Below are 23479 nucleotides of genomic sequence, written 5' to 3'. Positions count from 1 at the left end.
AAACCAAATTATTTGTTACATATGACACATTGTCGTGGGGGTTACAGTTTATGAAACGTATGTACGGCTAACAATGGAAGCAAGGCTAAAGAAAAATATGATTGTCGGAAGGACAGATTCAGCATACAGGAAAGTCAAAACAACCTTTGGTGACATTAAAAGTAACGGTGGTAACATTAAGAGTGCATTGGGAATTCCACTGTTAAATGCAGAGGAGAGAGCAGATAGGTGGAAAGAATACATTGAAAGCCTCTATGAGGGTGAAGATTTGTCTGATGTGATAGAAGAAGAAACAGGAGTCAATTTAGAAGAGATAGGGGATCCAGTATTAGAATCGGAATTTAAAAGAGCTTTGGAGGACTTAAAGGTCAAATAAGGGAGAAGGGATAGATAACATTCCATAAGAATTTCTAAAATCATTGGGGGAAGTGGCAACAAAACGACTATTCACGTTGGTGTGTAGAATATATGAGTCTGGCGACATACCATCTGACTTTCGGAAAAGCATCATCCACACAATTCCGAAGACGGCAAGAGCTGACAAGTGCGAGAATTATCGCACAATCAGCTTAACAGCTGCTTACAAGAATAATATACAGAAGAATGGAAAAGAAAATTGAGAATGCGCTAGGTGACGATCAGTTTGGCTTTAGGAAAAGTAAAGGGACGAGAGAGGCAATTCTGACGTTACGGCTAATAATGGAAGCAAGGCTAAAGAAAAATCAAGACACTTTCATAGGATTTGTCGACCTGGAAAAAGCGCTCGACAACATAAAATGGTGCAAGCTCTTCGAGATTCTGAAAAAAGTAGGGGTAAGCTATAGGGAGAGACGGGTCATATACAATATGTACAACAACCAAGAGGGAATAATAAGAGTGGACGATCAAGAACGAAGTGCTCGTATTAAGAAGGGTGTAAGACAAGGCTGTAGCCTTTCGCCCCTACTCTTCAATCTGTACATCGAGGAAGCAATGATGGAAATAAAATAAAGGTTCAGGAGTGGAATTAAAATACAAGGTGAAAGGATGTCAACGATACGATTCGCTGATGACATTGCTATCCTGAGTGAAAGTGAAGAAGAATTAAATGATCTGCTGAACGGAATGAACAGTCTAATGAGTACACAGTATGGTTTGAGAGTAAATCGGAGAAAGACGAAGGTAATGAGAAGTAGTAGAAATGAGAACAGCGAGAAACTTAACATCAGGATTGATGGTCACGAAGTAATGAAGTTAAGGAATTCTGCTACCTAGGCAGTAAAATAACCAATGACGGACGGAGCAAGGAGGACATCAAAAGCAGACTCGCTATGGCAAGAAAGGCATTTCTGGCCAAGAGACGTCTACTAATTTCAAATACCGGCCTTAATTTGAGGAAGAAATTTCGGAGGATGTACGTCTGGAGTACAGCATTGTATGGTAGTGAAACATGGACTGTGGGAAAACCGGAACAAAGAGAATCGAAACATTTGAGATGTGGTGTTATAGACGATGGTTGAAAATAAGGTGGACTGATAAGGTAAGGAATGAGGAGGTTCTACGCAGAATCGGAGAGGAAATAAATATGTGGAAAATACTGATAAGGAGAAGGGACAGGACGATAGGACATCTGCTAAGACATGAGGGAATGACTTCAATGGTAGTAGAGGGAGCTGTAGAGGGCAAAAACTGTAGAGGAAGACAGAGATTGGAATACGTCAAACAAATAATTGAGGAAGTAGGTTGCAAGTGCTACTCTGAGATAGGAAAGGAATTCGTGGAGGGCCGCATCAAACCAGTCAGTAGACTGATAACCAAAAAAAAAAAAAAAAAAAAAAAAAAAAAAAAAAAAAAAAAAAAAAAAAAAAAAAAAAAATGTATGAACACCATCTTTCTCACATATACCACCCACTACACACATACTTTGTACTTAGTACCCTGCATCTATGACAGTGTAATTGAAACATAAACGTCACATATACTTAAATATCTCATGAATATGCCTCCTTTTCACTTCGCAACAATAAGCGAACTAATTGACAGCAAAACAGCAACTATGTAAATGGCTACTACTATACTGCTTTAGGACCTACATTGTATTTTTATTATTACTATTATTAGTGGCAGTCGCCCAACACAAAGCATTGGCACCCAGTTCAGGAGTCCAGCAATCAAGTGGTCTAAAAACATTGTAAAGTGTACACATTTTAATTCGGTAGATTTTAAACGGAGGTGCAGGAGGTGGGTGAAGCAAGTGCCGGCAGGGAGAGGACTGGTCCTGAGGAAACGTGTTTTCTAATACGTATTTACCTCAATGTCGATAGTTAGCTTTCTTTTGTGAGAAGTACTTGCGGGTAACACTCGCAATGCGCTTTAATTTATCATTTTATAAAAAAGGTTGTTCGAAATACGCCGTACCTGTAGTCTCACTGACTCAGTGATCTGGTGATGATGGGCGGAGAGAGGGGTGGGCGGGAGGGGGGTGTATCTAGTATCTGATTGCACTTAGGAGTAACGGTCTCAAAAATGGTTCAAATGGCTCTTAGCACTATGGGACTTAACATCTGAGGTCATCAGTCCCCCAGAACTTAGAACTACTTAAACATAACTAACCTAAGGACACCACACACATTCATGCCCGAGGCAGGATTCGAACCTGCGACCGTAGCGGTCGCGCGGTTCCAGACTGGAGCGCCTAAAACCGCTCGGCCACTCCGGCCGGCGGTAACGGTCTCAGAAAGGTTGGGAACCACTGAGCTAGAGCCTGTTCTACTGCAGTTACAGCGCTCCAAAGCGAAAAGGGTGGTCTTTTAAGGGAGGCGACATATATGTTTTCGGGGGAGCTAAGAAAGCGCCAACCTGAACGACATTGGACGCTAACGCCGAAGCTGTGAGTGACGCAAAGACAACAGTAGCACAAGGCTCAGCAGTTACTCCGCGGTCGCTTCTCACTCGAGTAACGAAGCGTTTTGTTCCATTGTGCCGACTTGAACGGCGCAACACACTGTGAAATTGTGCTAGGACGCGGCGGTTGCTTCCGGCGGGCGAAATGAAAGGCGAGCTGTCTCGAGGCGTACTACGCCGCCAATTAGATACGGGAAAGCGCGGGCTGCAGTCCGCTTTCGTGGCATCGGCCGTAAAATGTAACAGGGAATGTAGGCAGCCGGAGAAAGTGCTCGGATTAAATTGGCTCCCTCTGAAGAAGTCGGCAAAATTTAATATGCGAGCGTATCTCCTCCAAGGAAAGACGACCAAGAAAAATCAATAGAAAAGTTAAAGTACCTTACGGGAACTTTAGTATTTAATGTTTTTGCTGAAAGTTCTGACGGTGACTCTAATAAGTATGACAGTATCAGTCTTTTTCATTACCACTTTCACGTTTTCTAGGATTATATGGATTTATACACATGTTAAATTATGCAATGGTTATTTTCACTACTGTTTCAGCGGGAAAGTGTAAATATCAAATCATGAGACAAACAAAACTAATAATTCCACATCTGGAAAACGGTTGGCATTATGCGCAACTGATTAAGAAATAAACGAAACATTAGATTCTAAAATGCGTTCAGGCAGAAGCAATGTCTTCGTTTACGTTTGACATGAGAACACGAATCAAAAAATGGTTCAAATGGCTCTGAGCACTGTGGGACTTAACATCTGAGGTCATCAGGCCCCTATAACTAAGAACTACTTAAACCTAACCTAAGGACATCACACACATCCATGTCCGAGGCAGGAGTCGAACCTGCGACCGTATCGGTCGCGCGGTTCCGAACACGAATCAATGATTCCACTGAATTGTAACGTAATTCTCAAATGCAGCAACAGCCCCCCATGGTTGAAGGGAAACAAATAATAAATAAATAAACAGCTCTTTGCAACAGAACTCTCTTTACACCAACTCCCCCCCCCCCCCCCCCCCAATCCCTTACACACACCAAACGAAACAATTAAAGAAAATCCACAAACCTTCAGCCACTTACACACACAAACAATTCAAAAAGAAACAAAAAATAAATGAATAAAGCAGTAGTAATTAAATAAGTAAAATCCTCACCTATTCTCTCTCGATTTCTCTCTGTCACACGCACACGCGCGCACGCACACACACACACACACACACGCACACATACACACACACACACAATCTTTCACGTAGAATTAGTTAATGTTAGGCCCAACCATAACATTCCCACTCGTATAATTTCGATGTAAATAACTTCTTTACATTAGCTTCTATTTGGTTGCAGATGACGAACTATGAAAGGAAAAAAAATACAATTAAAAAAAAAAGGAAAGAAAACGAGGAAAAGCACAGCACGTGGTAACGAGGTGTATGTAGAACTCTCTGTCTGCTTTTCAATGACAAAGTTGCAACTACTGTCTTAAAAACTCAAATTTATATGTGCACAAGTAGTAAAGAGCATTTTTCGTGTCTAACAGAAAGAAATAATGATGGTGATTGGTTTGTGGGCGCTCAACTGCGCGGTCATCAGCGCCCGTACAAAGTCCCAATTTTTTTCACACTCCAATTTTTTACATAGTCCAATCTAGCCGCTGTCACGAATGGTGATGATGATGGTGATGATGAAATGATGAGGACAACACAAACAGGCAGTCCCCGGGCAGAGAAAATCCCCAACCCGGCCGGGAATCGAACCCGGGACCCCATGATCCATCGGCAGCAACGCTGCTAGACCACGAGCTGCGAACGACAGAAGGAAAGATACCTCTCTAATGATGCTAAAACTTCAGCGAAACATGTCTGGGAAATAGAAAAAAAAATTATATTATGTATTGCTCAAAGTGAATCCCCTCTACAAACAAACCATCTGTAGTTAAATATATGGTAAAAGACATATTTTACTATTTTACGTTTACGTCCACTAGGGTAATGACCGCCCATCTGTAGCTGACGGATGTGACGTCACGCAGTGGATGTTTGAAGGGGCTCTGCAGAGCAGTTGTTGGTGGCCCAAATACACTGAACTCATAGGTTACTATCCTATATCCATTTAAACCTCAATAGATATAACACCAAGAAAATAAATGAACCCACTGACGATGGTGAAAATTCACCGAAACATGTTTGGGTGTTAAAGAAGTGCTACGGTCGCAGGTTCGAATCCTGCCTCGGGCATGGATGTGTGTGATGTCCTTAGGTTAGTTAGGTTTAAGTACTTCTAAGTTCTAGGGGACTGATGACCACAGATGTTAAGTCCCATAGTGCTCAGAGCCATTTGAACCATTTGTTAAAGAAGAAGAATATGTGTTTGCTGAAGGCAGAACCATATTTCCATGATTAATTGTTTGAAAGCTAAAACGGCAAAAACATAAGATGGGTGGTCAGTAAAGGTATATACTACGGTGCTTATAAAGTTCTATTCGCTGGACAATTACGTTTCTTGCTTTATTACGGGTCTGTGTGCCGTGCAAGTAAATTTATTAAAGAATGATCACAGCTCAATCTGTTAACGGAGGGAACCAGTCCTACACAATTAGAAGAAACGACTGGAACGTTTACATGAAATACTTGAGGGGTAACATCAGTCACTATGACTAGACAGGGATCGAATTTGCATTCAAAATCCTCGCAGACACAACTGCACAGTGTTGTTATAGTGTCGACATCTGTCGATTCAAAAAAAAGAAATGGCAACTCATATTTGATAAGCAAAAATTAAGAAAGATAGGGGTTTAACTTTACATAGGCCTACACGATGAAGCTATTGGAGAGGCAACTCATGCTCGGATTGGGGAAGCACGCGGAAAGACATTATCCGTGCCCTTCCCTTAGGACCCATCTCAGCGTCTACCTGAAGCGAATTGGGGAAACCAAGAAAGGAGTAGATTTAAATGGGAAGACTGGTATTTAAACCGTCGTCCTCCAGAATGATTTGTTTCAAAGGTCATTACAGTTTCGCAGCACCCGCCCACGCAAGGATATTCCCTACAGCACTTATGACTCATTCAAGGAAATACTGTCCGTGCGACGTTTCGCACTTACTGTTCCACAACGGACAGCCACAGTCATTGTGATGCTCTGGAATGATTCTTTAGTTATCTTTTTTTCTTCTTTGCATGCAGTATGCACATTTTGATGTTGACATTTCCCAGGCTAATTGCTCTGCCCGTAAGCTAGTTGACGGCCAGTGCCCTCGTCCGTTTCCTGTTGCCTAGACGTCGCGTCTGCAGTCGAATGTAGTGCATCACCAGACAAATACACAAAACAGTGCACTGGGGAACGTGGTGCACAACAACACTACCTGGGAATACGGGAGAGCTGTCACACTGCACAACTATACACCAGTGATTCTAAATACAGCGTCATTGTAAAACCACGAAACATTTTTAAAAATTCGGGACAGGGATGTCACTAAACATAACGTAACAAATAGATGAAAGACAACGAGGTGCTGGGCTAGTTAATTTGTGAAGCCGCCGACAGAGGCGCCACCGTCTGCAGTAGGTTCGTCAGATTCGACGCCTGGCTATTTTTTCTTGTGGGGTTACATTAAGGATATCGTTTATGTTCCACCTCTACCACAGAACCTCGAAGACTTGCGACACTACCGCAGCAGCTATTCTTATCGTCATTCCTGATATGCGGGATCGGGTGTGAGCAGAAATGGACTAGGTATTAGATAAATACTGTGTGATGAAGGGTGGACACACGAGGCATTTATAAACACCGACAGAAGAAAAAAAACTAACTTGCTTTGAGAGTTTCTTTCACACAGTGTACCATTGTTGTTGTTGGTCGTATAGATAGCCTGAAATGTTTCATGGTTCAAATGGCTCTGAGCACTATGGGACTCAACTGCTGTGGTCATAAGGCCCCTAGAACTTAGAACTACTTAAACCTAACTAACCTAAGGACATCACACACATCCATGCCCGAGTCAGGATTCGAACCTGCGACCGTTGCGGTCGTGCGGTTCCAGATTGTAGCGCCTTTAACCGCTCGGCCACTCCGGCCGGCGAAAATGTTTCATGGACTTCATATTACTCCCTACAGGGGCCCACAGAGAAACCGCGAAGAAAAGCTTAGACAAATTACAGCGCCCAGAAGGGCTGTAAACATTCATACTCCCTGCAATCCATACTGCAGATGACACTGGAAGAAACCCTAACCTGAGGCACAATGGTAAGTTACCTCTGCCACGCTCTTCACAGTGGTCTATGGAGTGTAAATGTAGATCTAGAATTTCTCTGTTTTCACCGTAGTCACCATAGTGCGAGGTAAAGTCGTACATTTCTTGACTACGACTGAAACGTTAGCTCTCGAAATTAGAAGAGCAACGCCCCCTGAAAAGTATAACGTCGTTCTTAAGGCGACACCCACGGAAGTTGAAAATTTCTGTGACGCCCTCACACTGGCCAAACGAAGCCGTGACTAAACGTGCACTTCGTCTTTGAATATTCTCCATATTTCTCATCTATCCAACTAGGTAGAGACCCAGACTTATACGAACAATATCTCTTTCCTGCCTAAATTACAGTGCAGAAACGAGTGAAATACATTGCTATAAACCTCTTGGAAAATTTGTCCACGGAGAAACAGTTTGACAAACATCAGATGTGTTTTCAAATGTAGTGTACATTAAGGTTTTTTTTTTCTTAACAGCTCCTTCTTTACGACAGAGCATATCTTGAACAGAAATGAGTACCCAGTTACAAGCGCGCGCACACACACACACACACACACACACACACACACACACACACACACACATATATATATATATATATATATATATATGCATTCAGCTACAAAACAGGCAACAAAGAGATCACGTGGCACGCTACAACTAAACTTGGTAAAACGTCATGCCCAACTTCCGATGAGAACACGGCAAGTGCCATAATCCGATTTCCCAGAAGCTTCGCTCAGTACAAGAAACGTCAAAATAAGCGAATACATGTCTCGGATTATCTGTAGATACTCTACCTTTTCTGGGAAAATGAGAGTGAAAGTTTTCTTTGCCTTTTAGCGGATAGCAAGACCAAACGAAGCGGTAACACAGCAGCTAGCGTTCCATATTCCTACTTTCGCGCACTCTGTTCTGAACTCGATTATTGTTTTTATTTTGTTTTTTATTGTTTGTCGTATATCTACGCTTGTCCGTAGAAGATTACAATAAGAATGTCCAAAACGATAAATGAATGCACCAAATCTTGCTGCAGAACAAATATTAAGAATAGAACATAAGAATTAAGAACTGATATAAAAATAAAATATAGGAGTATGGGGATTTAAAATGATTGTAACCGCTGAAAATACCACACACACATCTATCATGTAATAAATGTATGACATTTATTGTGAAACCAATTGTACTTCGACAACTGATTTAACGCCCTTGTATCCCCCAACTTGATAATAAACATTCGTGCACTAACCTTCAACGGGTATATGCAGATAATCGAAAAAAAAATTAAAAAACACAGTAATAGGATTTCGAACCCGGGTCGCGACAGTGGAAGCCGCTACACAAGCCACTGTGCTGTCGGCTCGGTTGAACTGATTGCGTTTTTGACATGTAAAGCACATCTAAGACTTTGAACGTCGTTTTCTAAGAAACGTTTGAGTATCTACAAATAAGACACACATTATCTTAATTTGAACCCTCTTCCATTGGTCGAAGTTTCTGTGAAATTGGGCTATGGCACTTGTCGTGTTCTCCTTGTTAGTATAATCGAACTATAGCGGGTAAGACTCTGAAGTCGATTTCAGGACGAGAGAGGCTCAAAATCTTCTATCACGTAGATTTAGATGTCCAGTTTTATTTGCGTCTCTCCACACAGATGTCCGGAGGGTTATTCTATAAGGGCAAGACCAATACCTTCATCCAACCACATCCAGCTCAACCCTTCATGAGTCACTGGTAATGTGGATGTCACCGAAATTTTAAAACCTTTCCAATCTCAAAGAGAAAAACAAATGTGCATGGGGCATAAAAATTCTAACTGTTAACGCACTTGAAAATTTTAAAATCAAGACAATCTTTTTCTAATCAACACAAATTAAATATCCTCGGAATTCGAAATCTATTAAACATAAGCACAGCCTACGTCAGTCATAAGAAGTGCCATCTCGTGCGGATTCTGTCCCAAGACTGTAGTGAAGAAATGATGTCACGAAGAGATTTTTCTTTTCCTTCTTTCCGACAGTATTTAATGTCATTCATCACATTTATGACTATATGTCAGAATCATACCAATGCTCTGGGCGCTTCAAACTCTCTAAAAACGGTGCAAAGCGCACATTTCCACTTGTTATCTTGTTGATAAAGGTAACGTTTTACTAGAGTATATTATTTTTGTTTCTTAACCAAGCATGTTACACCTGATTTTTTATGCATCTTCAGTCTTCACGAAGCAAATGATTCATAGCATAATTAATTGCTTGTCTGCAAATAATTTATTTTGAGTTGTTTGATTTCGATAAGTAGCATATCGAAGCAGTACTTCTAGTTAGCTCATCATATATGTTACTAGTAAGAAGAGCAGCTTTGAACTAGCAAATGAGGAAGATTGATCAAATGTTAACGACATAAGAACATCTTAATTTCGACAGAATCAGCATGAGTGCATGCCATATATAATACAGCAGTTTATAAACATATTTTGCAGCATAGCAGCTCCTTGACTAAGTAAGAGAAAAGAAACTGTGGGTCCAACATGCAGTTATAACTACGTTAATGAGTGACAACATGTAGAGATGTGAGGGGGGGGGGGGGGAGGGGGCGGAGCCACCGCGTTCACAACCCCGTTGTGTAACTACGGAATTTCCCAAGGAAGTGTAGCAGCGTGGATTCCCAACGCTAAATTTCACGTGAGGAAAAGACTTGGGTACCTGTTGTCTCTTCCTACATTCCTGTTGTCTTAAATGACAATGAAAACCTTTTTCGACTCCTGCTTAAATGACGTCTCTCAAAAAACACTTTATTACACTGAACACAGTTTTACACGAATTAACAAATACAGCCAGCGTCTTGACTACAGTCACTGCAGTGCTATTCAGATCTAGAAATTGAAACGTAACTGCAACGTCTCGCGTTAAATAAAGTGACTCGATATATAATAAAATGTTTCCGAAATCTACTTAAATGTCTCGCATGATTACATACACGACTTCAAACGTCACAAGCAAATCTCGATAACACTTCGCTATTTTAATGATATGACTTCCAATATCTGTGTCACGACTTTAATGTTCATATTACGCTACGAAAAACGGAGCACGGGAAACTCGAAAGCTTATACAGGACTGCAGATTGGATTCAGACATACACTGAGGTGATTTAAGTCGTGGGATGGCGATGTGGACATACACAGATGGCGTTTGTATCGCATACACAAGGTATAAAAGGGTGGTGCATTGGCAGAGGAATTATTTTTCATGTGAAAAGGTTTCTGATGTGATAATGGTCGCACGATGGGAATTAAAAGCCTTTGAACGCGGAATGGTAGTTGGAGCTAGATGCACGGGGCATTCCATTTCGTAAATCTTTAAGAAGTTTAATATCCCGCGATCCATAATGTCAAGAGTGTGCCAAGAATACCAAATTTCAGGCACTACATCTAGCCACGGATAAATCAGTGGCCGACGGCCTTCACTGAACGACCCGGATCAGCGGCATTTGCGTAGATTCGTCAGTGCTAACAGACAGGCAACACTACAGGGTTATTACAAGTGATTGAAGCGATTTCACAGCTCTACAATAACTTTATTATTTGAGATATTTTCACAATGCTTTGCACACACGTATAAAAACTCAAAAAGTTTTTTTAGGCATTCAAAAATGTTCGATATGTGCCCCTTTAGTGATTCGGCAGACATCAAGCCGATAATCAAGTTCCTCCCACACTCGGCGCAGCATGTCCCCATCAATGAGTTCGAAAGCATCGTTGATTCGAGCTCGCAGTTCTGGCACGTTTCTTGGTAGAGGAGGTTTAAACACTGAATCTTTCACACAACCCCACAGAAAGAAATCGCATGGGGTTAAGTCGGGAAAGCGTGGCGGCCATGACATGAATTGTTGATCATTATCTCCACCACGACCGATCCATCGGTTTTCCAATCTCCTGTTTAAGAAATGCTTCTGCTTTAGCCTTTACCGTAAGATTTTCCAAACCGTCGGCTGTGTTACGTTTAGCTCCCTGCTTGCTTTATTCGTCGACTTCCGCGGGCTACGCGTGAAACTTGCCCGCACGCGTCCAACCGTTTCTTCGCTCACTGCAGGCCGACCCGTTGATTCCCCCTTACAGAGGCATCCAGAAGCTTTAAACTGCGCATACCATCGCGGAATGGAGTTAGCAGTTGGTGGATCTTTGTTGAACTTCGTCCTGAAGTGTCGTTGCACTGTTATGACTGACTGATGTGAGTGCATTTCAAGCACGACATACGCTTTCTCGGCTTTTGTCGCCATTTTGTCTCACTGCGCTCTCGAGCGCTCTGGCGGCAGAAACCTGAAGTGCGGCTTCAGCCGAACAAAACTTTATGAGTTTTTCTACGTATCTGTAGTGTGTCGTGACCATATGTCAATGAATGGAGCTACAGTGAATTTATGAAATCGCTTCAATCATTTGTAATAGCCCCGTACGTGAAATAATCACATAAATCAATATGGGACGTAAGACGAAAGTATCCGTTAGGACAGCGCGGCGAAATTTGTCGTTAATGGGCTATGGCAGCATATGTCCGACGCGAGAGCCTTTGCCAACAGCACGACATCGGCTGTAATGCGTCTCCTGGGTTCGTGAACATTTCCATGACCTATTCAGATGAGTCCCGATTTCAGCTGGTAAGAACTGATTGTAGGGTTCGAATGTGGCGCAGACCCCAAGAAGCCAAGGACCACAGTAGTCAACAAGGCACTGTGCAAGCTGGTGGTGGCTCTATAGTAGTCGTTAAATGGAATGGATCCATTGGTTCAACTGAACCAATCATTAATTGAAAATGGCTATGTTCGGCTACTTGCCATTCATGGACCTCAAAGTCCCAAGCAGCGATGCAATTTTTGTGGATGACGATGCGCCATCTCACCGGGCCATAGTTTTTCGCGATTGGTTTTGTAGAACATTCTGGACAATTCGAGCGAATTATTTGGCCACTCAGATCGTCCGGCATGAATCCCATCTAACATTTAAGGGACATATTCGAGAGGTCAGTTCGTGCACAAAGTCCTGCGCCGGCAACACTTTACCAATTATGGACGGCTACAGAGGCAGCACGGCTCAATATTTTTTGAGGGAACTTCCAGCGACTTGTTGAGTCCAGGCCCCGCCCGTCGAGTTGTTGCATTACGCCGGACAAAAGATGGTGCAACACGATTTGTGAGGTATCAAATGGTTCAAATGGCTCTGAGCACTGTGGGACTTAACTTCTGAGGCTATCAGTCCCCTAGAACTTAGAACCACTTAAACCTAACTAACCTAAGGACATCACACGCATCCATGCACAAGGCAGGATTCGAACCTGCGAGCCGGCCGGAGTGGCCGAGCGGTTAAAGGCGCTACAGTCTGGAACCGCACGACCGCTACGGTCGCAGGTTCGAATCCTGTCTCGGGCATGGATGTGTGTGATGTCCTTAGGTTAGTTAGGTTTAAGTAGTTCTAAGTTCTAGGGGACTTATGACCACAGCAGTTGAGTCCCATAGTGCTCAGAGCCATTTGAACCATTTTTGAATCGAACCTGCGACCGTAGCGGTCGCGCGGTTCCAGACTGTAACGTCCAGAACCGCTCGGCCACAACGGCCGGCTTAGGAGATATCTCACGACCTTTGTCACCTCAGTGTTTAATTTGCATCGCTGGTATGCGTAGCCTAACTGGAGCATGCACGCGGTGCTCAGTAAGAAAATTTAGCATGAGCCAATTATTCTAGGGCCGCGTCGGTCATTAAGTTCAGTTCGGTACAGGGTGTTCACTTTCAGCTGTCACAACACAATTGTTTTCATTCGATTACTCATGTCAGTAGAAACTTTGTCAGAGACTTTATATGGACAAACAGAGCGTACAAGAAACAAGCTTCAGACAGCGACCACGCACTTAAGCACTACACTGGTTACCAATATTGTTAAATATCCATCATTTTGATTTGCAGCTCCTTTCATCGGCCGTGTTTGCTGTTAAAATCGTTGGATGTGAGGTCCGCCAGCTATGCAAAACACCATTTTTCTCAGTACCTGTAGTAATTAACACACAAGTGATCAAAAAAATTCATGCATACTAAATGTAAAGTTATTTAGAAAAAGAAACGATCTGTTGTTTGAACTAAAAATGCACATAATTTTATAATCATTTAACAAAAATGTTCACATTGCAGAATAAATAAAAACGAAAACTCACTGATGATGGCACAGTGGTGCCGAAACATGTTTGGGTACTGAGAAAAACGGTGTTTTGCATAACTGGCGGACCTCACATCCAATATTGTTAAATTCTGTAAAATAGGATAATGCACAGAAAATAATAAAACGAACAGGTAAAGAGAGAGAGTAACACACTAATTCCGCGCTGGTTTCATTGTAGGGCGTTCTAAATTACCGTTACTTCCGACACATAAGAATTATTTTCTCTGTCACTTGATTGCCTCATCTCACGAATGCGCGCTACGTACGTAACCTTCTTTGATTACTAAATCATATTTGTAACTTATTAAAGTCAGAATATGTTATTATGGTTTAAGAAAACCATGACTTTGAAACCTTCATTCTCTAGCTGTAATTACTGTTACGGTGATTCAATGTTCTACTTATGCTGTCTCTTAATCCTTAACTCATGAGGTGTGGTCTCTCAGACCGCGTGAAAATTTTCGCTCATTCGCCACCGTCGGTTCTAGTGGAATCCTTCTATACTCCACCTACCCTTTTTAAATCGCTTACCATACAATCTTTAGTTGTCGGCTGCATTATCGCCTTCTTTATTTGTTGTTGACCCTTGTTACTGACACATGTTGTGGTTTCCTAGATAGCGCCTCGTGAACTACATACCTGTTTTCTGCAAGTATAGTAAAAAATGTGTGCACTGGAACGTGTCAGTTTTAACGATCCTAAGTTTCAGGAAATTGTTAGTTGGTGGATGGAGGAAGATATCGGTAAAACAATCAAGAAACGCCCGAAGAAGTGGGCGATTTTACAATAGCCAATGCTCACAAGTCTGCTAGTGAACAAGAGAATCATTCAGAGGGAGATATTCAGGAGAACTGTGTTTGGGACCTTACTGTTCCTCCAATTTAACACTTAAAGCGTTATTTAAAATCATGTGTGTTCTGAATGGTGATAAAGAAAATTGTAGTTCACACCATTGCATTTCAATTTTGCAGACTTTCTTTTTTTGAACCGGTCGAGGGCAATTTTTAAGTGCAGATTTAAACCTTTTAATTTAATTATACGTGAACATTACCTGTTACAGAGACACTATAATTTTTCAGAATGTAAAATTCTATCCTATAACATTTCCTTTACGTGCACTTCTTAAAAATCCACACGGAAGTATGTTATTTTGTGTGATAAAGAATGAAGTACTACAGGCTGTATTTAATGTAATAAAATCAACGAGTATTTAAACATCACTTAAATAATTGTAAAAATAATTTTTATATAAAAATTTCAAATGATTTTGTGCTTTAAATCTCGGTTTGAATATATGGGTCCCAGAGATCCATACGCTACAGAAAAGTCATCTCGTAAATTAAAGGTAGTTGCTTTACCACAAACTAGAACTACATTATATTACGAGAAAGGTTAATGAAATGAAGAATCGTGTCAAAATAACGAAGATGAATCGATCGTTGCAGTTATAAATATGTGATCAAGTAATTCACTATTGACGCCATGAATCCTGCAGAGGTTGCAAAGATCTTTATTACCTCTGACTGCTTCTGGAACAGCGCATTTCGTTTAAGGAAAGGTGTGATAGAAGTAAAAGAACAGCTGGAAATACGCTACAAAACGGTGTTGCATTTAGAAATTATGTTGCCGATATCGATGAGTGAACTACATTCCTGCTCTGTAAGATAACTTCACTTGGTACAAAAGAAGTCCACCACGCAAATCAAAAACAGAGTGAAACTGAAATATGCTAGAACTAATTAAGTTACTATAATCGTTAAAAAGGGACGTCAGTTCTGTTTCTGACGACACTCATTGCAGAAATTAGAATCTGGTAAAACGTCTATCATATTTTCTGGAAAAGAAAGATTCTAACATTTCAAACTTTTACCTTATGTTTAAATAGGAAACTTGTAAAACAATGCAAATCGCTTCTTATTGAACTATCTGTGAATTAGGTACAACATGAGGCTACTGATTGTTACGTACTCGTACGAAATGCAGAAGAGTTATGCATTTCCTTCGAACGAAGATGTGCATACAAACGTGGAAGACAAGCAGAAAATTCTTTGTAAACAATTCCAACGTTAAACGGTAACTTACCCACAGCTGGTGTGTTATACAGGACTGTCCTTCACCTGTAACAATGAAGAAAACAATGTTAGATACAAAGAAAGAATAACGACAAGGCAGGTGTAAAGTTTAAGATCGCCACGAACTGTTTTTCGTAGTACCAGAATCTGTATCAGAAATGCAAGCGTCTTGTGCTACCGACGAATAACTAGGATTTAGCTTGTAGTACATTCTGGACGGGCAGTTCGCGATACTTAAATTTGAATATCGCTATTGTCAGCTTGCCGCTTTGACAATGGTCAGTGTCTCGAACGATGTCCACAGATGACCTCAGCAATTTGGTCCCATAAGACCTTACCTTAACCCAAACGATGTCCAATGATGTGGATGCGTTATTCTGCGAGGGCAACACTTTTGTACCACGGTTTTTAGGTGTATAATAACGTTCATATGCACACTAATTTCAAGTCCTGTATCATATATAATACTGAGTGAAGGATTATAAGCGAAAATAATTTTGGGATTTTTTTTCTTTCTGAGCGAGAAACCGCTGCGAAGCAAATCAACTCTGCATACATTACCCTCTTACCATCATCAGGTCACCATCAAGCGATTACACAGCACGCGCACAACAATGAACTACGCTAACATTAAGATAATTTACATGAGTGTAAGAACGTCTTCTGATAGACGCGCCTCCCCAGAACCTTCTTATGCAGTAAGTTGTGTGTCCATTCAAGTTCGGCTTAATACTTCGATATTTAACTAACAACGGATTTCGGATAGATGCTTCCTGTAGCGTATGACGTATGATTCCTCATTACACGTGGTTATACCAGCAGCTGTACAGTGGGCTGTTTAACAATCATTCTCAGCTCTTCATGTTATGGCTCGGTACGTAACCGTCTTGACAAACAACACATAACAATAACATTTTGTGCTAGTTTGGGTAATTTATTAAGCGGGTGAAATGTCAAACAGTAACAGTGAGACTTGCGGTGGTTCTATGTCAAGTTCAGTTGCCAAGAAGTGAGAAACTCAGCGCAGTCTTCAACAATGTCACACCCACCACATTTACATTGGGCTCCAAAAACTGGATTCGTACACGATTTCCCAATACCGCTTCTGGATGGTCATGCAAACACTTCAAGATCGATTCTGGAAATCCGCTTCTGGTTGCCAGTTATCCAATGTCGCAGTCGATTTTCGCTCCCATGTAAACGCAACCGGTTTTGAAACATGCTTCGGCTGTCAGTTTCGTCTTGTTTTCACATATTTTCGGCTAATATGGACGGAGTGGCTTTTTGTACAGTGATGGATAAGTATATATATTAGACTGAAGCTGTTTATACCTCGTCTAATGGAAGACAAATAGCGATTGTGCTGATTAAATCATAAACTGTAACAGCTGTTTTCCATGCGTCATATTTAACTGGGCTAGCAAATCCGCTTCAGGCCTTAACATGTAAACGCGACAGGGAAAACGGTTTCCGACATTCGGTTTTCGTCTTGCGGCCCCCACACGTCCAGAATTGCTAGAGTGGCTCCAGGAACATTCTTCTGGGTTTAAACACTTCCGCTGGCCACCAAACTCCCCACACAAGAACATTATTATCTTCTGGTAAACCTTCACCGGAGGAGAAACACCCCTCTGAAGATGTCCAGCGCAGCTCTGGACGAAACGTTAGGAGCTGAAGAGTTTCGTGGACCACGACCTTACATCCCGGAAGGTTTACCAGAAGATATGTCATCCGATCGTGAAAGCCTTCATACTATGATAAGAACATTATTGAGCATATCTGGGATGCTCTGCAACGTAATGTTCAGAAGAGATCTCCAGCCCCTCGTAATCTTACGGATTTATGGACAGCTCTGCAGGATTCATGACGTCAATTCCCTCCAGCACTACTTCAGACATTAGTCGGGTCCATGCCACGTCGTGTTGCGGCACTTCTGCGTGCTCGCGTGGGCCCTACACTATGTTAAGCAGGCGTACGAGTTTCTTTGGCTCTTCAGCGTAGATTAGAGAGTGCTTTATGTTCCTTCTCATTTAAATGCTCTTCTTTGACGGTATTTTAATTTTGCTTTTATTATGACACTTATGGATGCAAATGGGGGATAACCTGAGGCTTGTGTACACTAGTTTCATTACACCTGAAAAATTGACTGTTATTGTTATGAAGGTTACCTAGGGACTCCAATGTAGGCACAATGGTTGAAGAAACACATGAAATATAATAGCATATTAATAAAATGAATAGTATACCTTCACTCACGAGGTGTGGTCTCTCAGACCGCACGAAAATTTTCGAACTCGCTCTCCAACGTTCAGTTGTAGCGGAATGCTTCCATACTACGCCTATCCTCCTTAAATTGCCAACCCTACAATGTTTTGTTGTGTGTTGCGTCACGACCCCGTTTGTTTGTTGTTGACACATGTTACTGACATGTGTTCGAGTCACCTAGATCGCGCCTCGTGAACTACATGCCTGTTTTCTTCAGTATAGTACAAAATGTGTTCGCAGGAACGTGTCAGTTTTAACTTTCTCGAGTTTGATGAAATTTAGTCGGTGAATGGAGGAATGTATCAGTGGATAGAGATAAAGAAATAGCCAAAAACGCCGGCGAGTTTGCGATAGCCAGTGATCACAGTTCTACTATCGAACAAAAGGATCATTCAGAGCAAGGCAATCGTGATGGATATCTTTCTGTTTCTCCAATAAAATACTTAAAAGTGTTAAGTTAAAACCAAATGCGTTCTCTGTGATGATAAGGAAATCTGTGGATTCCATCACTGAATGTCAATTTTGCCGACTTTTTCGGGAGGACGACGGTTCGATCCCGCGTCCGGCCATCCCTATTTAGCTTTTCCGTGATTTCCCTAAATCGCTCCAGGCAAATGCCGGGATGGTTCCTTTGAAAGGGCACGGCCGACTTTCTGCCATGTCCTTCCCTAATCCGATGAGACCGATGACGTAGCTGTCTGGTCTCCTCCCCCACACCAACCCCAACCGACTTTCTCTTTGCACCTACCGAGTGGAATTTTTATGGCACGTTTAAACCATGGAATTTAGTTTTATGTGGAAATTTACCTACATTAGAGACACTATAATTTTTCAAAATGTAAAATTCGGTTCTCTAACAGTTCATTTGTGTGTACTATTTAAAAAAACACACACAAAAGTATATGACTTTGTGTGTTGAAAAGTAAAATGCTGCAGGCTTTATTTAGTGCAGTAAAATAAACAAATAGCATTTAAACAACACTTAAATAATTGTAAAAATAAATGTTACATGATATAACTTAAAAATTTCAAATGATTTGTACTTTAAATCTTGGTTTAAACATAGGGTCCCAGAGGGTCCTCTTAGTATACGTTACACGAAAGTCGCCTCGTGAGTTAAGGGATATCACTGAAAAATCATGCACTACTTTTGCAAAGTTTTTGTCTGATATCGACAAAAAAACTGCAGAACCCGAACTTAAAATTGCCTTTTGCTACCAGCTCATGACATTCGTTTTAATACAACTGACCATTTGACAGCTACGTTAAAAAGTGCATTTCCTGTTTCTTAAATAGCACAAACTGATATTTGATTAGGAACAAAAGCACGGCTATTAAAAGAAGTACTAATGCACCTTTTCATAAAATTGATCTTACTTCCAAGCTTCAAAAAGTAAAATCCTCAGTTTTGGTGCATGGAGGTACCGATATAAGAAAAAGAAATTGTGTGTTTATGTGTTCCAGTAACCTCAGAGAATTAACATTTGGGAAAACCAGTCTTACAGTTATTTGTAAAATTATATTAGGCCGCGTATTTACCGGTTAAATTCCATTATATTTACAACTGTTTACTTCTAGGTTTGTCAAGTTATGTGCTATCAGCAAGACAGTCACTACGGAGTCTGCGAAGGAAAGAGTACCTGGTGACGAGGAATTATGTAAGTGTGTGTGTGTGTGCGTGTGTGTGTGTGTGTGAGTGAGGGCGTGGAGGCCGGGGTGGGGGGGAGGGGGGGGGGGCTGTGACGAACGTTAACTCCGCAAGACAAATTATTGGTGTCAACAACATAACTCTTTGCTACCTGAATGCCTTAAAACCTTTTCCTCTCTAATGTCAGGCTCCCGTTCATATGACCTTAACTGTCCTGTATTTCTTCTTGGGAAATCTGAAGGCCTGGAAATTTCAGTAGCCTCTCGCAAGACGGGTATTTATTATTTGGAAGGGAAACTTGATTTGGCAACTACTGTTCGCTACACCAATACAAAGAACAAACCTTTGCAAAGATAACGTTAATTCACCTGGTAGAAGTAAATCAAGCTACAAGATTTTGTCTTTAAAATCACTATATTTTCTGTGGCGACGAATTTAATATCAGATTCCTTTCACATGATCTCCGAATGTTTTTTGAAGTACTTTTAATGCGTTCTGCTGCTTTTGCACTAGCGAACGGCAAAAGCTGGAAAGCGGCTCGCAAGTACTTGTTCCATTGTTGTAGTGTCGTGCTGGTTCGAGTGTCTGAATCTTTGCACTTATTATGCAGTGTGGTGACTCCTTTGGATGGCAGAGATCTGGATGTCTGGTTATCCTAAACTGAACATGCCTATCATCCTTTGAGAATTTCCTATCGCATTGGCTTCCATATCAGAACTGAAACGGAATCATGTCGGTGACTGATGAGTACCTTCGCACTTAAGTGGTGTATTAGAGTCGTTACGCATGTTTGTAAAAATGTAAGGAAGAAAAATAGTGAACACTTTAAGTCCTCTTCTGTCAGACGAATCACCGTCAGCATTGATCATAAATTGTACATCGCCATATCTCAGTTCCCCTCCAGATAAATGTTGTCAATGAAACTTTTTTCCGAGAATCAGGACACTAATCGACAACCTTCACGAAGGAGAAGCGCTTTCGTTCGCTACTGGGAAACTGGAAGCTTATGTTAATATATCGTGCTGGAAACCTTTGTGAGTCGAGTCGTTTGGACTAGGCCAGAAAAACAGTGCGTCGCACCCAAAAGAACTGTCACACCACCTGCGTGGATGCCAGTTCGAATCTTCATCACCAATATGCTACAGCGCGACGAGTTTCTACAGTTCACAAAACTGTCCCAATGCAATACTGCTGACCAAGGACACCGTCCGGTCAATTAATGTGAGCATCTGTCAAAAACCTGAAAAACCGTCTTTTCGGCAGCGCGGACCGCTGCGAGGGATGTAAGAAGAAAGTCAGTGATGTTCTGGGAGCTTCGACTGGGATGTGGACTGTGGAGCCACGCCGACTCCATGGCTGTGGACAGCTTCGCTAGGCTTCTCGGTTGAAGATCCATACCACCAACAGCACAATCGAGGTGGTCCCACAGGTACTCAGTTGGGTTTTAATCTGGTAAACCTGGGAAGTCTGCTGGTCAGGGGAATAAGGTAAACTCGTCATAGTGCTCTTTGAAACATGCACCCACTCAGCGAGCTGTGTAACACGTTGCATTATCCTGTTGGTAGATGCCATCGTGCTGGGGAAAAACAAACTGCTTGTAGAAGTGGTGGTCTCCAAGGATAAATGCGTATTGATACGTTGTGCCTCCCAGAACGACGAGGTCACATATGGAATGCCACGAAAACCTTCCCCCGACCATCACTCTCCCTCCTGTGGTCTGGACCCTTCCGACGATTGTTGCAGGGCATTTGCTTTGAGACGTTTCATGCCATACACACGTTTCATGCCATACACACGTTTCATGCCATACACACTAACACTCATCTGTCCGATGGAGCATAAAACGTGATTCATCTGAAAAAAAAAAACGCCGATCACTACTCAGTGGGCGTCAAGTTGCGATATTGGCGTGCAAATTCCAGCCTTCGTCGTCAATGAACTGCGGTCAGTATGGGTATATGTAGAAGGCGCTTGCTGCGGAGGCCCATACGCCGTAATTTTCGCTGAACAGTCGTCGATGAGACACTGTTAGTAGCCCCTTGGTTCATCTGGGCAGGCAGTTGCTCAACTGCTGCACGTCTATTTGCCCGTAAGCATCTCCGCAGCCATCGTTCACCCCTGTCATCAAGGTGTGTGGTGCACTGCAGTTGCCTCGGCACTGGTTTTGAACAGCGCCATTGCACCATGCATGGTATACAGGGTGTACATAAAGTCCGGGAACACTTTCAATTATTTATTGCACAAGAACCAAACATTGTACACACATCATACATATGTCATTTTGAAGAGAAACCCTGAAAGTTTTTATTTATTTTTTTTTTATTTTTCATGTATAGCGCCACAGCGTAGTTTGATAATCTGCCGATAGTCTGTGCTAGTCGCAAACATGGCGAGTTCAGGTGCGGAGCGAGCTTTCTGTGTGTTGGAGTTCGACGGATGTTTACAACCAAGTACGGTAAGAAGCCACCAAAAATGACACATTAAAGATCTGGTTTATGTACTGCCTCTAGGCAACGGCCTTGCCGCAGTGGATACACCGGTTCCCGTCAGATCACCGAAGTTAAGCTCTGTCGGGCGTGGCCGGCATTTGGATGAGTGACCATCCGGGTCGCCATGCGCTGTTGCCATTTTCCGGGGTGCACTCACCCTCGTGATGCCAACTGAGGAGCTACTCGACCGAATAGTAGCGGCTCCGGTCAAAGAAAACCACCATAACGACCGAGAGAGCGGTGTGCTGACCACACGCCCCTCCTATCCGCATCCTCAGTGAGCATGACACGGCGGTCGGATTGCCCCGATGGGCCACTTGTGGCCTGAACACGGAGTGCTTTTATGTACTGCCTCTACGCTGTGATGTAGCAGAGCTCCGGGAGAGAATATGGAAAGAGACAGCCACAGTCGATGATGCCATGCTGGGATGGGTATGGCAAGAAATCGAGCCGGGTCACTCGTGGTTCGCACATAGAATGTAAAAAAAACTTACAGAGTATATGTATGACATCTGTACAATGTTTAGCTCTTCTGCAATAAATAATTATAAGTGTTCTCGGACTTTATGTACGCCCTGTACTTTAACCACGGTGACACGCGAATAGTGCACCATTGGCCCAAAAAGCAATGATCATACCCTTTTGGACGTCAGATAAATCGCTCCATTTCCTCATTATGACAGTAACTGCACTGTTTTTCTGTCTCTCCCTGACACGCTTTATATATCCTCCACTGCTAGTGCTGCCGGCCGGAGTGGCCGTGCGGTTCTGGGCGCTACAGTCTGGAGCCGAGCGACCGCTAGGGTCGCAGGTTCGAATCCTGCCTCGGGCATGGATCTGTGTTGTGTCCTTAGGTTAGTTAGGTTTAATTAGTTCTAAGTTCTAGGCGACTGATGACCTCAGAAGTTAAGTCGCATAGTGCTCAGAGCCATTTTGAACCTGCTAGTGCTGCCACCTACCACCAGTGAACGGTTATGCAAGTTGACGTCGAATATAGGCGGTGGTCACATTAACGTGACTGGACCGTGTATAATGTATCACTTCTATTTGCTTCAAAGCACAGCCTCGTTTTCCTCTGTCCCTCGTTTTACAGTTCTTTGATATTGTTAAAGTATGTAACAGAGAACGTCAACCATAGCCGAGTGTCAGTGGAAAGAATTTTCATAGGCTGAATTAGTCAGGAGAAGAGAGCAGGGTTGATAGGGTACCGAGTTTTATAGTGAGAAATCTCTCTCAGTAAGACCTTTCTACAAATGCATGCAGAATCCCGCATTGTTGCTATCGCAAGCTAGTAATTATGATATTATCCTGGTTTTATATGAAACCTCAGGACATTAATTCTGTAAGGTTAGCTTTTAATACGTAGATCACCTGCTGACTGCGATGCCTGACTCCTGAGTTGTATCGCCAGCATCGAGTAGATAATAGGGTTGTTGATAGAAAAATCCGGTCGTCCGCTATCGTAGCGGGATTACGAGATTAGAGACTAAATCAAGACACGCCCGTTTGTTCGGTGAAACCATCTCATCAGTGACGCTTTGAGCTACAGGACGGTTGTCTACGTCTTCACACACAAAGGTAAGGAGAGGGGAGCTACAGGGTGGTGCGGCAACAGTCATCGTAGGAAGGCTAGACAGGAGCAGAAATGATTAGAGAACCAGTTA

At 42.3% G+C, this 23479-nt stretch overlaps 1 protein-coding gene and 1 pseudogene across 6 annotated transcripts in view; one reads left to right on the top strand and one right to left on the bottom strand.

Moving 5' to 3' along the window:
- LOC124613949 (myosin heavy chain 95F) overlaps positions 1-23479 on the bottom strand; it is a 400236-nt gene that overhangs the window by 186949 nt on the left and 189808 nt on the right. For all 6 annotated transcript variants that reach the window (XM_047142716.1, XM_047142717.1, XM_047142712.1 and 3 more), the window contains one exon: positions 15424-15458. The gene's annotated coding sequence lies outside the window, so the exon portion shown is untranslated. The remainder of the gene's footprint in view (positions 1-15423; positions 15459-23479) is intronic.
- Positions 21836-21953, top strand: LOC124614541 (annotated as a pseudogene).

The sequence above is a fragment of the Schistocerca americana genome, chromosome 4, assembly GCF_021461395.2.
Source record: "Schistocerca americana isolate TAMUIC-IGC-003095 chromosome 4, iqSchAmer2.1, whole genome shotgun sequence".
Classification (NCBI taxonomy): domain Eukaryota; kingdom Metazoa; phylum Arthropoda; class Insecta; order Orthoptera; family Acrididae; genus Schistocerca; species Schistocerca americana.
This window is presented reverse-complemented; position numbering and strand designations above follow the sequence as displayed.